Below are 17489 nucleotides of genomic sequence, written 5' to 3'. Positions count from 1 at the left end.
AGTTTCAAACACGTAAGGTTGCAAATAAATTTCGACACATACCTTCTAAAAACGCATTGTAACGGTTAAACCATTACGCGAACTCCGTCATGTATTTGATACATTTGTTAAGTTTTCGAACGAACACAATTGAACGACAGCCAACAAATCCGGGAAATAAAATATTTGATATATTTGGATTAATATTTGTATATTTTATATATAAAGATATCTTGCTAGATATTCGTTTTAAGTGGTAAATAATTATATACGTAAAAAAAGTGATACTTTATTCTGACAAGGAATTCGTCATATTTAAAATTGAAATATTTACTTTAAACTAAACTAAATACTTTAATTCGCTTTGTTTTTATTTTTGAAATAATTATTCTAGCAAGGAAAATTATGACAACCGCGACGAATTTTAATTATAATTTAAAAGATTCAAATATAAGTGGGATAATTTAAAGTATATTCAAAATATTTTTCTTATTATTGTTTTTATGTAATGATCTATATATTTGATGTATGAATAGATTTTACACAGACAAAAATACAGTTACGACGAAACGTCGGGGCAACGTGTGGTATGAATACGAACCCGATATCATGGCGCTTTTTCTGTAAAACACATTTGTGATAAACTTTTATTATTCATCAGATTGTGTCTGTCTTGCTTATTACTGGCCTGAAAAGCTACAATCTTTATAGTGTGTGTTCTATTACTTATACAGTGTTCTATTTTGTAATTAATGAACTTTACTAAATTGACAACGATGATTGGTTCAGTATAACAGTGAGAGCTCCTGCAGGTTTAATATATATAAAAACACATTTCTATTATCGATTTACAAAAATATAAGAAATATAAGAATCTAAGAAATATAAGAAACGTAGAAATATAAGAAAGAACATATTTAGAAAATAATTCTTCGAATATTTTTTCGGATATTTTTAGGTGAATCTTCTATGTTAATTTTATCGTTCCCTACGAATCTATTGTTGTAATATATGCCTAGCTACTGTATTTATATACCGTGGAATATGATATATTTTTGAAATCCTTCGTCCACTCTCGAAAGAAAATAGATACTCCTTGTAAGTGTAGCAAGGTGTTTTATTATGAGGTAAGTATTGCGTAATTCTCGCCATATCTCTCCTGAATCAACACCGCTTGAGTCCAGTGGCAAACAAAATGCTAGAAGATAAGCAGAGAGTACATACAGAATCTGGAATTCCAAATGGTCACCCATTTTAGTACTGACCAGGCTCAACGTTGCTTAACTTCGGTGATCTAACGGGAACTGGTGTGTCGACCCGATTTCATACATCATGTAGACAAAAGAAATTTCCATTAAAAATATGATTACGTAAGATATGGAAGCTTTCAGTAAGAACTAATAGCAACATATAAATTAGCGTGCCATGGGAAGTAATCTCTCGAACTGTAAGTTGAGTTTAAAGAATAAAATGTCTGATCCTTCTATTGAAATTTGATTTCAGTGTAATCAGACCTAATCTTATAGCTCTCCCCCACCCGTTTTAATTCGGCACGGACGAAGGGGAGGCTGATAGGATTATGCCTGTAAAGAACTTTTAAGACTATCGGAAACAAGAAATAGAACTACTAAACACACAACGTTCGTATTTTCCTTAACATAACAACTATTGCAGCTACAAGAACGACTAATAAAGAAATCAGCCATGCTCACATGATTAATACAGCTAGTGCAATAAAAACACACCGTGAAACAGAATATGTGCTACGGCGTGTTATCAACAAAAAACAACTGATTATATACGACGGCGATGCATTTGTTAGGATCAAAAGAACATCCATGGTAATTCTGCACTAGTGACCGGCCACTGTTATTATTTATCGAAAATTGGTTTCCACTTCTATAAACAAAGTGTTCCAAAACCGTATCGTATATTCCCAGATGTGTATTTTGGCAGTTTTCGTCTAAGACCTAGATATTCTAAGCTTTCGGTAACTAGGCACTGTACGATCATTTCCGGTTCCTCCTCTACTCTTTTTCACCTGGTACTTGCTCTCACCTAAGCTTTTCCAAATATTAAATCAAGAGTTTGATGTTTAAGCAAGAAAGATTTTTAGTACGGAGATATGATTCGTTTTGTTCCTATATAACGTCTTGATGTCGGCCATTGCTCTTTGTTCGAAAGTAAAAGCTACTGTTCATCTATAATATAAATCTCATCTGTCTGTTTAAATGTATGTATGTATGCTTGTATGTCTGCCTATAACTTTTAGGATTTTCACGAAATCAGTAGCATTTTGAAGATCAACACTTCGAACGACAAATATCGAAGAATTTGCTAAAAACATTAATTCTTTTACTCTCAATTAGCCACTTTTCTACAGGGAGGGGTCGATTTTTCGCAGATATTTTCGAAAGTCATCCCCCTTTTTTCGATTTTCTAGCCTTAATTTAAACCGATGTCAATTCCAGTTTTGCGATGGAAGCAACAGCAAAGACATCAGGTTTTTTCTCGTTCTTTGCCTCCTTCGCGGTACGGGATCGAGCCTGTTTGGCTATTACAACATATTTCTTTTTGCTCAACACAGACCTACAAACATCCGCCAACGCCGGGCACCTAGACTAGTTAATATTAAATTAAAAGCATAAAACAATAATCCTATTTTTATTTCTAATGAATACATTTTATTATATTTGCAAAGATGCCAGTACTTTAGTTGGTAACAACTAAGACCAAGCTGCTATCTTTCAACCTCTGATCCTAGTCTGACATCAATTGAAATGAATGACTCTCATCTTAGGCAGGCTACATATTTTGACCAACTTCTTGGTCTAATCTTTACTCCGGACCTGAGATGTAACAACTACATCAAATCTGTTGCCAGGTCTGCTGGGAAAAAGGTAGGATCGTTCTACGGTTCCAGTGGATATCTCGCTTTTAATGCAATGCTCTACGTGTATAAGAGCCAACTATATCCAAGGATGGAGTACTGTTGCCACATCTGGACGGGAACTGCAAGAAGCATCTTATCCTGCCTTGACAGAGTTCAAAATAGACTTCGTAGCCTAGTGAGAGATGCCCTTTACTCTTCCCTGCAATCTCTTTCCTACAGAGGAGACGTTGCGAGCCTGCCTAAGTTTTATCATTACTTTCATGGCTCTTCTGAGCTCCAATTTATGGCCTCCCCTGTCTGGAATTAAACAAAAAAAAAACACTCGTCTAGTTGAAACCACTTTCAATAATTTCACTCTCTTTATCTGTGCCTAAACTTAAACGTAGATGCCATGAATAATGCGTCTTTCGTAGAACTGGACGCCTGTGGTATTCTGTTTCACTTTCCTGCTTTCCAGCTGACTAAAATATGGTTGTCTTCAAGTTCAAGATTGTTAATGAACCATTCACTTAAGTAATCCAATTATCAAGTTCCCACTACTAACAATAACTACGACATGTTTCGCCTTGGCCACTGCACACACTCATTAACCCCTATGTTCGAGTGCCCCCCCCCCCGGCTTTCATAAGTGGTGACCCATTTAAGAAAAATCCAGAAGCTTTTAATGACGACCTGGACGTTACAAGTGTGAAGAAAGTTTAAGATCGTCATATTCACCACTCATTCTATACATTCGTGTATTCCTAGGAGCATTAATATCAACGGAATCTCATCTGCTCAAATAACCTAGTGTGCTGAATTAAATGACTAGGTTTATTTTTCTAGCAAGCATTTAGTGATACCGACTGTCGTTATATACTCTTGCTCCTTCATCAAGAAACTCCGTCGTCCATTTTTTTTAGAAGTATTCTGTAGATGTATTTTAATCTTTTGAAAATTAAGTGAAAAACTGTCCATAATAATACTGACAAGCAAAAACATGATAATTTTTTGTTGTAAATAAAGCTCTCATTTTTGCGCTACTTTTTTTCTGTTATCTCTTTGCACGTGACCGCGAACAAATAAAACAATTTTTATAAGGTATTTTTTATGTTGTTTGTTCTAGTTTTTCACGAATATTATGTTATCTCGCGGCCTCACATTCTATTCGGTCGGTAAAAGGCCACGTATTTAAATTCGCGCTATTTGATCTGTCGATAGCGAATATTTGTAAAAATATGGCGGTTATGTTGAAGGTGTGGATGGTATATCGTTCAACGGTGCCAAGATCATCTAAACGTTGCGTGCCTTTTAAAATCTTTGTTGTTGCAAGCGCGAACATTTCTCGCTGCCCTGTAGACAATTGACGTTTCACAGAATGGTAGATAACTGTTTAAATATTTGTTTTTTTATTGTTGCTGAGTGAAAATCGCTTCATAGAAATTCTCCATAGATTTTCTCCTTTTTATTATTTTTGTATCATTTTTTTTATAATCTGTTTCGATTATTCTCATTTTTTTTCTGTCGGGATTCAAAGCAAATATACAAGTGCTGCTCTTCATACTGCTGTCAGTTATTCTTTCTTTTAAATTCTTATATCTTTCCATTTCCATTTATTTTTTTTTCGATTTTTGCAATTGTTTATTATTCTCTTAATTATTTTGTTTTTATTCTTTGTTCCTCGTTAGAATTATATTTCTATAATCGCTTTTATGTAATTAAAGTAATTAATTCTTTTCTTTCGTTTATTTTTCCTAGTGTTTTCTATTCGTTGAGAGATCGAAATAAGTAGAGTATAAACATTTTCAAGATAAAATTAAGTTAATGTCAAAATAATTGTAAAGAGAGATTGATGCAGGGGTTTATTAAAACTTTCAGTTTTAATATTTAGGATAATTCAATCTACGCAGTGATATTCTTTTCCTATGCAAATGTACTGTGCAATTCCTTTAGAATATTTTTTGTAAGGGGTCACCAGTTATCAAGGTCCTATGGCAACTGGAGGATAAGAGTTAATTAGATTACGGAAGTCAATCGGAAAATATCGTAGTAATCGTCATTAATGGAGATTTGGTGAATTGGATTACATATGAGGACGGATTACCGATAATTTGTTCCCGTTGGGCTTGCAAACAAGCATATTTTAGTCAGTTGGAGAGCAGGAAAGCTGAACAGAGTTCCACAAGCGTGCAGTTCTAAGAAAAAAAAATCTTTGTTCATGGAATCTGTTTAGGTTTAGGCACAGATAAAGAGGGATGTACATTATCGATAGTTGTTTCAAGAAGATGTTTTTCATGGACGTCTGGCAAGGATGGTCACTGATTAGAGTTCAGACAGGCACTTGCCATGAAAAAAAAAACGAAAGACAGAGATAGGCTCACAATGTCTCTTCTGTAGGAAAGATGTTGCAAGGAAGAGTAAAGGGCGTACCTTACTAGGCTACTAAGTTTATTTTGAACTATGTCAGAGTAAGATAAACTGCTTCTCGTAGTTCCTGCCGAGATGTGGTAACATTTACTGATCTTTGGACGTACCAAAACGGGGATATTATTTATGGATCAAGCGAACGGAACTTACGTTAAGTACGAAACAGAGAGTTTATTTAGACATATCTGGTGAGATAGAGCATAGAGGAAGATGAACTGAGAATAATAAAAGAATCTATGGCACATCCATAACAAGATACTGGTTATAATGTGTTCACATTTTTATGGAAATCGCTCCAGACAAAGCATAAAGCATCGTGTATAAGCAGCCTAAAATACAATTTCAAGGTCAAGATCAAACAAAGTTAAATCTCAAAAGGATTTATTCTGATCCAAGAAAACAACACTTCATTTCGCTTATTTTTTTTAGAAATATCATTCATAGGAATATCATAGTAAATCTGTTTGGTCCACATAGTTGTTGAAGATGAAAGTAAATTTAAAAAATTCAGTTGAAGAATAGAAAAGAGAGAAGCATTTATGATATTATAGAGTACCCCCAAGCGAATATCAAGATGAGCGGAGGAGATAACTTAGATAAAAATCAAAACAGAATGATGCATTGCAATTAACAGAAAAGTTAACATCAGGAGACAAGTAAGAAGAATAAAATTAGACAATTTTACTTCAGTGGAAATAAGCTGAGACAATAAAAGAAACGGACTTTCATGATTTACGGTCAAAAGTAAATATATTCGAGAGAGAGAGAGAGAGAGAGAGAAAGAAAGGAGAGACAGACAGAGGGAGATACTAGTTGCTGGGAGGAGTATGATCTAGGTCAGGGGTTCTCAACGGGGGTCCGGATAGACCCTAGGGACCCATGGGATATTTCTGGGGGTCCACAGAATTTTTTTTTTTTTTTTTTTTTTTTTTACACAGTGATCACCACTTATCAAGGCCCGGAAGCCACTCAGGGATAAGGGTTATTGTAAGTACATCACGTTAGTGAGGAGATTTTATGAAGTGTTTAATTAGGGGGGCGGTTCATTAGGAATTTGTTAACATTAGACTTGAAGACATCCAAGTTGTAGTCCGGAGGGAAGCAGGCAGACGGAACAGAGTTCCACAGGCGTGCAGTTCTAAGAAAGAAGCTTTGCTCATGAAATCCGCGTTTTGATTTAGGCACAGATATAGAGTGGGGGAAATTTTTCACAGTGGAATCAGCTAGACGGGTGTTTTTCGTGAAAGATTGGCGAGGGGGGACCAGGGATTGGAGTTCAGACGAGCACCTGCCATGAAAATAACGATAAAACAAGGATAGGCTCGCAACGTCTCTTCTGTGGGAGAGGGGTTGCAGGGTAGAGAAAAGGGCATCCCCCACTAAACCACGAAGTCTATTTTGTACTCTGTCAAGGCATGATAGGCTGTTTTTGGCAGCTCCTGCCCAGATATGGCAACAGTATTCCATCCTTGGCCGTACTTGGCTTTTATATAGATAGAATTCTTATTACGTATTATCATTATTATAATTATTATTATGGTTGTTGTAGAATACCTTATTTGCATTAAATTAGTTTTCATTTAAAAATAAAGCTTAATTATATAATATTTCTTTGATAATAAAAACTCAAAATTTATATTAGAGAAAAATAGAAGATTGTCTTATGGCCAATAGTTATGAAGGGGTCTACCAAGATAAAAAGAAGAAAAAAAAGAGACCATAAGTTGCTGCCCCTGATAGTAACCCCCTACCCCAAAGTGGCAATGTGCCTTGTTTGGGGTGAAAATATAAAATAAAAGTAAAAAAAAGGTTGAGAACCACTGACCTAGGTGATAACGTGGAAAGCTCAAACGAGTTACACTTGTCTAGGATTCAAAGGTTGAAAGATGAGAATGACGCTCAAGTGTAGTGATACTGATCATGACGGTACCTCAAATAAACACACACACCCTTGTAAAACAATGCCTATGTTTACATTTTCTGTCTATTATATATGGAAACTAGACTATCGTTTTGAAAATCAACGAGCACGGACACTATATTCCCAATTAAGCTAATAAGGAGACGAAAACAATGCTAACAGACTGAGCATGTGTTTGAGATAATGAGTCATAGATATGGTTGTAAATATTCTCGCGAATACACTTGCTTTATAAACATAACAACCACGGCATCTGAGTTCCCGGTCAGTTGGAGACACGGACATAGCTCTACTCATTTACGATAGGGTGTTCTGCACAGTAGATGACGTTATCATTTTTTTTATATCTTGTGTTTAACACCATATTTCTGCCATGACTCGCGGTAATTCTCTTATTGGGCTTTTATATATGAAAAAAACACGTCTGTTGATGTCATAGTGACTTTATTTTTTTTTCTGGACGCTTAGAAACTTCAGACTACATTCGGATTTATGTAACCTACATCATCTATTTAATTCTACCCCAAACAAGCAGACTAGCAACTATTTTGGTCGTCTTCTTGAAAAGTCCGCTCTGTTTTTTTCTTTGAAGTAAACTCACAAGTAATAATGATAATAATCAACGCGGAGTTTAGTTTTAGTTTACGGTAATAAAACTAATTATGCACAAGAAAAGAAAAATAATTATATACAGTTCATCAACAGCAGAAGTAAAATAAAAATATCGATTATATTTCTTTTTCCACCTGGCAGTACCGATAGTCAATGAACGGGACATTTGTCTTGCTTTTAGCAACAGATTCCTTGCTTATCATTTGCTTGTTTTACATATATCACACTCACAAGACCCGCCGCTTTCAATAAATAATAATATTCTGATAGAATTATGACGTTTATCGTATCGTTCCTTTAAATGCTTCCAATGAGTGAGACACTGTTGACCTATTTCTGAACAAGAATACTACATTTTTTAAGTGTTTCTTCACAGTCTGTAAAAGAGATATCGTGCTGCACAATCGATGTTAGTGTTGTTTGTTCAATATTCAATATTACAAAATCATAAAGAGCTGTGTTTGCTTCTTACTCTTTCTTTATGCTTTTTTCTTTCACTCGTTTCCTTGTTATTTTCCAGTTGAAAATTCTCTCGCTAGGTGATGCCACCCTCACGCTGAGACATGAAACTATATTAGGTTTTAAAAATTCTTCAATACTTTTATGGTTTTTGTTTCTTCTTTTTCGTGTCTGTTCACGTTTAATTCTATAAACAAAATCAAAAAAGGAAAACGAAAAAAAAATGCTTGTATAGCAAAGCAGAGTAAGGAATAAATAGAAGAAACAAAATTATTTATAATAATAATTAACACATTTATTTTGTCTCTGGTCATGCCAGAAATATGCGGGGAGGTTTGTTTCCTGATTGTCGCTTTATCTCCAAGAGAGGTTAAAAGAAGCGTTGGCTTTCTAGTGTAAATAGAGTTTTATTTTCTACAATTTTTTAGTAAACTTCCACGTGTTTCAAAATCTTGTCTACACAGGCGGAAAAAAGAAAGTCCGCATTTGTCATTTTTTCAAAAACTTCAAATTTAAGCTAAATTTAATGTTACTGTTTAAAAAAAACTATACCTCATTTGATCGGCCTTTCATTCCTCTATAATTTTACCTGTACATATTTGACATTTAATTGAAATATTTTAGTGTTCACTTCAATTTTAAAAAGAAACAAAAAAAACTTCAAATTAAGGAGGCAAAAAGAAAGTCCGCACAATGGAAAATTCTTATTTAAATGTAAGTTTAGGACATTAATGCAAAACAAATACAACAGGAACACAATGAACTAATAAATATTTAATTGCATAGCCCTTCTGTAATTTGACAGCCTGCAATCTTTCGGGGAGTCCTTGAATTAGCCTGCAGCAATACTCCGGGGAAAGGGCATCCCACTTTTCTTTAAATTTTGAAACTGAGGCCCAGCACTCAAATCGGGAGAACAAGGTGGCCAAGGGATATTTCCTTACGAGAAATATCACGACCTCAAACTAAAACATTAAGGGAATCGACGGAAATTCTTGCCGTTTGACATGTAGCTTAATGTTGTTGCTTCATGTTGTTCATCCACTGCAAGTAGGGGAATGAAGAATTTTATTATAATCTAAACATTCTGATGAACGTAAACAATGACTGCATTATCAGTCTTATTTTCATGAAAAATGGACCGATGATGCCTCTTGCTAACATAGCGACAGGCTTCTCTGATATACCTGAAATTTTCTTTGCTTACACAAGCGCTCAGATGACAATGCACTTCGCCACTCATACAAAAAGTGGTCAATTGAGACCGTCTGAAGTTGTTAAAATCTATTTTTTCAATGACTAATTCATTTATTCATTTCTTTAATTTTCTGGATTCAAGGCGGACCCTGTATAATGTATATATATATATATATATATATATATATATATATTTCTTCAAGAAACGTAGGTCAACTTCGTATTCTCGAATCTTTAATTATTTCAAAAAATACTCCCACACTAAACAATAGACTGGAATTGAGCTCCGCTTTTATAATATAAGTTTAAAACATAAGAAAAACAATAATTAAAATAATAAAAAGAAAGAAAAAAATTATTGTTTTAAAATAATTAAAAGATTAATAAAATCTAACAGAGTTGCTTCCCTTCAACCCTTGATTGAATAGTCATCTCCCTTGATTCACAGACGCAACAAGTATTTTAAACACCAACTGATTTATTTTAACGTTCTCCTAACGTCATTTTTTGTTCTATATTTCACGGTATCACGTGGCAAACTCTATAGCTGCTTTTCCAATTTTGAACACTTTTCCGCTGTCTTCTCTTGAAAAAGGACTAATAGGTCTGAAATATATTGAGATTTATAACACCATTCAATACAACAGAAAAAAAAATTACTGTTGTTTAGAGTTAAAATTTGTGTGAAAAAGAAAAAACAAACAACAAAAAAAAGAAATTTATTTCTTTTGTTTTCATTTACTTTTACTCCATATATAAAAAAATCTCGCTTGTTCTTGGCTTTTAATTTTACCTTATAATATATATATATATATATATATATATATATATATATATATATATATATATATATATATATATATATATATATATATTGTGCGTGTGTATGTGCGGGTGTGTGTGTGTGTGTATTTCTCGAGCCCTATGTACTGTCCATACTTATGTGCATATGTAAATATATATTAAAAAGTTGACTCGTGTCCAAGAAACTTACATCTAAAATTTCAAATGTTTAGTACCAAAATTGGCAGAGAAATTTGGTAGAGTCTACAAAGGTCAACTCTGTAAACTTTGAGCTCTTGCAGCTAAATCTTCACACAAAAACTGATTAAAACATTTGCTATATGTCTGAACACCCTTTGCGTAAAATTTCAAATGTTTAGACTCAAAATTGGCTGAATAGTTTGCTAGACACCGCAAAGGTCAAATGTTTTAAACTTTCACACTTAACAGGCAAATGTTTAGCCAAAAACCGATTAAAAAGTTTTCCCACTGTTGTCGTACATTTTATGTGAAATTTCAAATGTTCATAGCAAAATTGGCTGAGTAATTTGGTAGAGACTTCAGAGATCACATTTATAAACTTCGATCCCAATTTTTAGCCTTAACATTTATTGTTTTGGGCTCAAATGTAGTTAAAAAGTTTAATCCATGTCCAAGTAACTTACATTTAAAACTTCAAGTGTTTAGACCCAAAAATGGCGGAAAAGTCGGGTAGAGTTTTCAAAGGGCATGGCATTGAACTTTGACCTCTTGACAGCTAAATTTCTGGCCGAAAACGATTAAAAAGACTTCCGCAAATCCCAGTACCATTTATGTCAAATCTCGAGTCTTTAGACTGAAAATTGACAGAATAGCTTGGTAGGGACATGTACACACACAGGCACACATACATACACACAATTCCACTTATATATATATATATATATATATATATATATATATATATATATATATATATATGTTGAATATGAAAACAAGTGGCTACACATATGCAAATATGTTTCAATGACTAACCTGCTTGGGAAAATCACATCATCAGGCCAAGAATATAGGACGAGATATTCATGGCATGATGATGTGATTTTCCCCAGCAGGGTGGGCAGTGAAACACATTTGCATATATGTAGCCACTAGTTTTCATATTCAACATATTCATATTGCTCTGTCTAAACATTGACCACACTTTGATAGACACATTGTGTGTTTTTTAGTTTTTTTTAAATAACTAAACAATACTACGAATAATACCAATAATATATATATATATATATATATATATATATATATATATATACAGAGAGAAAGAGAAAGAGAGATGGGAAGAGAGAGATAAGCACGTTCGTGGTTTCTGTTTGGATTATGCATGACATTTTTTCTGCACAACATATTTTTTAGACATTTGACATAAAAATGTGTTCCTCGCGGTCCAATAAACTTTTATTTCTTTTATATGTTCATTTTTGTGTTACTGATACATACATTTTCTTTCTATTTACTACGTTCTTTAGAAATAAAATATGTAGCTTCAGCAATGTCGCCGTATTCATAAACCTGTCCATTTTGAAGTTCTAGATCCTCGATATCAAAGAAATAACATTACTTAATTATTTTAGTTTATTTTATTTCCGAATCTGATCACCTCCGTGTATGTTTGACGTTACAGAATGAATGAACTGAAACGAAATATTTGTGTATAAGTTTCGTTTCTTCTTTGGGTTGTTCTATTAACCACGCCTGCAAACACAATCCGATTATCTTAGAAAATTCAGTTAGCATCAATACAAGTCCATTGAAGATGCAGAATATAAGTTCTCCGCAAGATAATTGGTGGTGCCGGATCTGAATACGAATACAGTGGCCTGATTATAACGCACTTTCTGCTCGAGGGACAATTCTATTTTCTGGATCCGCCACTAATGATTGCAAGTTTACCTTCGTCAATTAATGCGATCCTTCATGTTTCCTTTGATGCGTTCGTTTTGATTCGAACCGAGGTGCTGACCAGATACGTCTGTATTGATTTCAAATAGTAGCCAGCAGGGCGTCAAAACGAGCCAAATATGTGCATTCAATTATGAGAAATCCGGAAAAATCCAAGGAAAGATCCCGAAATGTAAATCTCTGAAGCATATGTGGTTATCACAGTTCAAGAGCAAAAATGTAATCGGATTCTAGAGTTAACCGTGAAAGTAAGAAGCAAAACTACAGGTCGAGGATTACTATAAACATACATGAAAATGAAATAAAAACATATTACGCACCCTTCTTTTAAGCCATCATTTTTTTTACACAGAATCACCACTTATCAAGGCCCGGAGATCACTCGAGGATAAGTGTAACTGGGCATACATTAGTCAATGTGATTATATCGTATTAAACATAAGTAGTGGGAATTTTGTGAATTGAATTACTTAGGGGGTGCGGTTCATCAAGAACTTGTTTACGTTAGACTTGAAGACAATCAGATTGTAGGAAGCTGGAAAGTAAGCAATCTGAATAGAGTTCTTCAGGTGTGATTTTCTCAGAAATGAGCTTTGTTCATGGAATCTACATTTAGGTTTAGACACAGATAAAAAGTGTGAGAAATTATTGATAGTGATTTTGGCGAGACGGGTGTTTTTCATGAAAGATTGGCGATAGGGGGGGACCACAGATCCAAGCTCAGCTGAGCACTTTCCATGAACATAACGATAAAGCAGAGGCAGGCTCGCAACTTCTCTTCTGTGGAAAAAAGGTTTGAGGCAATAGAAAAGTGCATCCCCCACTAAGCTACTAAGTCTATTTTGAACTCTGTCAAGGCATGATTAGCTGCTTCTATTCTCTAGTTAAAGAATATTTGTGTAAAAATATATTACTCATAATATTAAGTTTACAGTCAGTAACTATGTTTTCACTGTATATGTTTGTGTACATGGTGGCCTGGATACGTATTTATTTTTTTACATTTTAACATATATGCACAAAATTCGTTACAGTTACAAAGCAATATTTCGATCTGTAGTTTTCAATAACTAAGATCTCATCAGGCGAAAACTGCTAAATACAGCGTCTTTTAAAACTTTCATTATAACATACACTATTATCATTTTCATTATAAAATAAGAAATCATATTCTTCAATAATTATGGATCGACATATTGGCATGCCAGTATAGCAAAACCTGTACGTGCCTACCCAAATAAATATTAGTAGAAATAGCTTTATTTATTATTAAGCCGCAATATATAAACTTGGTGTATATTTTTTTAAATTTCTATTCTTACAGAAAACATTCTTTCTCTGAATTACTGAGTATATATATATATATATATATATATATATATATATATATATATTAATTTATGTATATATATATATATTAATTTATGTATATATATATATACATGCATAAAATTTTCTTATGTATTTTCAATACTTAAGTTGAAAATTTTCGATACCTAATTATCTGTAGTTTACGTGCTAAGTGTTTATACTCCTACAAATCTGTGTTTTGTGTATTGATTTTCATATGAAAAATTCTATTTATTTTCCAAGAAAATACAACTTTGTTATATATATTCATCTGCAAAAGAGCCAGATATTTTGCATTTTATTTCAACATAATTTCAATTAATCCCCCATTACTTTTTTTTTGGGGGGGGGGTCTTATAGGATGATCATTTTTAGTTAACTATTACGTAAAATTATATTCATGCAGATATTCTACATGATGTAGACTTTCGTACTATTTGCGAAAAGAATTATTTTGAATACAAACTCCATTCTTATATATATTATGTATGTGCATATTTAATTGTTTAAAAAATATTTGCTCAATTTTTGTTCTACAGACATGAAACTTTATACATGCGTTTTAACCGGGGAAAATCGGTGAAAAATTTTGAAAACTAAAACAATAGAATTTCTCAGGTTATGGTTGAACAACGGCGATACGAATATGCAGGCATAACGTAATAGCTATTGGTTCATATTTTAATTTTTTTCTTGCAGTAAACATGTCTTCACAGCCCAGGTATTCGCATCAAATGAAAAAGTGAAACGTAAGCTAAACGTTTTAGTTTCGATTCCTGGTGGCGGCGCACAGGTTATTTTTTGAAAAGTTACTCTATATTGGAGCCAATATAATATAATAATAAATACGAAATCATCATTAACAAAATATAATATTTAAGCGTATTTTACGACCAGTCAATGACGGCCAGCCTGCTAGTATATATATATTTATAGAATGCTCTTTCTCTCTCTCTCTCTATATATATTTTTAAATAATACTATATATATATATATATATATATATATATATATATATATATAGAGAGAGAGAGAGAGAGAGAGAGAGAGAGTATTAAGAAGTGAATACTATCCTGTATACGATGCTCAGTATTCTAGATAGCGTATTAAGATACGAAAAAAAATTAACTGCTGGTTCAATAAATAATGACATTTTATATTGCATCAAATGTTAGATGAAAAACACACACACAATAGATGTCATTTGTTACCGAATAATAATGTTTCATCTTTCTCAAAAAAGGAAGTAAATAAGTAGAAACATTCCTGGAACAGTATTAAAACGTGAGGTCAATCTAGCTAAGTATTAGAACACGTCTGCTCTGTTTTATTAACCAGATCTTTTAGTTCGGACTAATGAGTAAAAATTGATTGAACACGAGTTTTGTGTGAGTTGAGCTGTTTGATGTAGCCAGCTTTTTACCAAAGAGCTTGTTCACAAGCTCTGTGTGTGATGATAAAGAAAATCTATTAAACCTTTGCGAAGCTCTCGTTTCAGATTGCTCGTTTCAGATTGCCGTGGGCTTGATTTTTTCTCTAGAATATCACAACTTTAATTTACAAGCTTTCGCTACTTTAACCTTGGCACAGTTAGTTCCTCCCCCGTTTCGGTGTTTATTTTCAAGATTACTAAATTGTCCCTAGCTTATGTTGAGGGCGATTGTCCTTTTCCAGCTCCCAATAAAAATTTGTTTCGATAGCCTACAATCTTTCATTCGAACCACGTGACCTACACAACGCATGTGAGATCTGATTACAAGAGTCTCAACACCAGAGCTACATACTGTCACAAGGACATCAGTGTCGGGTACATGTGCTTGCCACTTGATGTTTAAGATACGTCTCACGCATTTTTGGTGAAATCGTCTAAGTCTTTTAATGGGCTTTTGGTGCAATGTATGTGTCTTCGATGAATACAAAAATGTAGTTAGCACACAGGCCTTGTAAACGCAGTTTCTTTCCTGTATCTTATGCCACGGTCAAACAACCCTCTATTAACTTTTCAAAAGCTAAAGAGGCCTTCTAAATTCGTCCGTGCCTTTCAGTGTCAAGAGAGCGATCCCTTGACAGAGAATTACCAAGGAAGACAAACGAATCGACTACACCTAGCATAACACGACAGACCATGATGTTCAGCTCCACATATGACTGGCACCTTTTTTTTGACAGACTGATTTTCAAACCGAAGGCAGTACAGGAGTAACCAAACCGATCTATTATATGTTGCATATCCGTCTCAGTGCGCGAAAAAAACCCTGCATATAGTAGCTCCTTTACAAATACATGATGCAACTTGGTTCGGCATTAACCTTCTAATATTAAAAAATCGATCTACGGTCAAGAATTCTAACATGATACACTTATCACAATCTTTAAACGCCTGAGCAAGTATATAGAACAGAGTAAGGGAAGGAATATCACCATTTGTGATACCATTGTCTACTGGAATTTCATCAGACAATTTTCCGTTAAAGAAGACTCGAACTTTCATGTCCCTGTGCGGTTCACTGAATAGTTTAACAAAAGTTGAAGGATTAAAATACAAGAAAAAATCTCATAGCAACAAGAAAGGAATTACAGGTGAAAACGCGTCAACCATGAAATGTCCAATTGATGATATAATAAATTTATAGATAAGTTTTATTACTAATTTTTTGCTGTATATTTTACTTGGCGTAGTTTACTGTGTTAAGCTTTTCTATCTTGATAGGTTTGCCTTGCTAAGAACACATTCTTAGTTAAGTCTATTTTATATAAGCAGAGAGAGAGAGAGAGAGAGAGAGAGAGAGAGAGAGAGAGAGAGAGAGAATGAGACAAGTTACATGAATTTTTTAAAGCAGACAAAATCAGTGGTTTGTCTACTTGATCGATAGTCAGACGATGCAAACACTATCTTGGAGTTGCTTAGTTGCTTAGAGAACTCATATATCTAAGTGTAACTCCGAGAAACTGACTCCGTTTTAAAAAGCCAATACTTTCTCTGGCTCTTTCACACACACATAAACACACACACACATACACACATACACACACATATATATATGCATACTTTTATGTAAGTGGATAATATATGTATGACTATTCACACTTAAGAGGAACCTGGATGTATACATCTACATATGTCGGCCACTGGCAATGCTATTGATGTAACAAAGTCTAAGATGGCTGTTCGTTTATATAATTGGCCTCCGTCCAGTAGACGACCATCCACCATCAATCCTTTCTACAAAGGCCAGCCAATGTAAAGCACTTGGGAATCAGAAAGGAAGGTCTGCGAATATCTTCAATAGAACATGGCATTTCTCCAGATGATGACGGCGAAACGAATGAAAATGGATGGCACTGGTCAATGCTGTTGGCTGTTTTGAAAAGTTAGAAAAATTAGTAATCATGGCGCGCACGGAACTCAAGTGGTCCTTGTAATGACGCAAATATTGCGATTTATACAGAGTTCTCGGACCTGAATTGGCGAGGAATGTAAATTAACTGAGTATAGTTTGATGTCAGCAGGTTGTGCAGTTGTATGAATCATGTGTTGCGTGTGACGGATTTGAATTCTATCAGAGTCAATGCATTATACAAGCACTTGGCAAGGGTATTTATCAATATTTCATTTCTCAGTCAATTGTTGATGCGTACAATTATACAACATTTTATGCTTTACTATAATTTTGGGTTAAAATCAGCGGTACTATGTAGGTCACTTGCGATCGAAGAGTTAATTTCAAATATACTGTAAAAATATACTCTTCAAGTTCCGGTGATTATTGCCGTATATAAAGTGTTATATATCTGTTGCGTTGTGGTAGTTATCGTTTTGAACCAAAATTCTTGCTTATCTTTGGGAAACCACTTGGACGCCGAGGTTAATAGATACAAAATGTATATTTGTACAGAGAACTTGCAGCATCCATAAATCCAGATATAAAGACGATAACGTAGGATCCG

The 17489-nt window shown here is 34.0% G+C and overlaps 1 protein-coding gene across 1 annotated transcript in view; it reads right to left on the bottom strand.

Annotated features, from left to right (window-relative positions):
• The window catches only part of LOC145248803 (uncharacterized), a 2668808-nt gene that overhangs the window by 2277291 nt on the left and 374028 nt on the right, over window positions 1-17489 (bottom strand). The window lies entirely within an intron of this gene.

The sequence above is a fragment of the Euprymna scolopes genome, chromosome 27 (assembly GCF_053919585.1).
Source record: "Euprymna scolopes isolate OS-2025 chromosome 27, ASM5391958v1, whole genome shotgun sequence".
NCBI classification, from domain to species: Eukaryota; Metazoa; Mollusca; class Cephalopoda; order Sepiida; family Sepiolidae; genus Euprymna; species Euprymna scolopes.
Note: the sequence above shows the minus strand (reverse complement) of the source record. Positions and strands in the feature narration are given on the sequence as shown.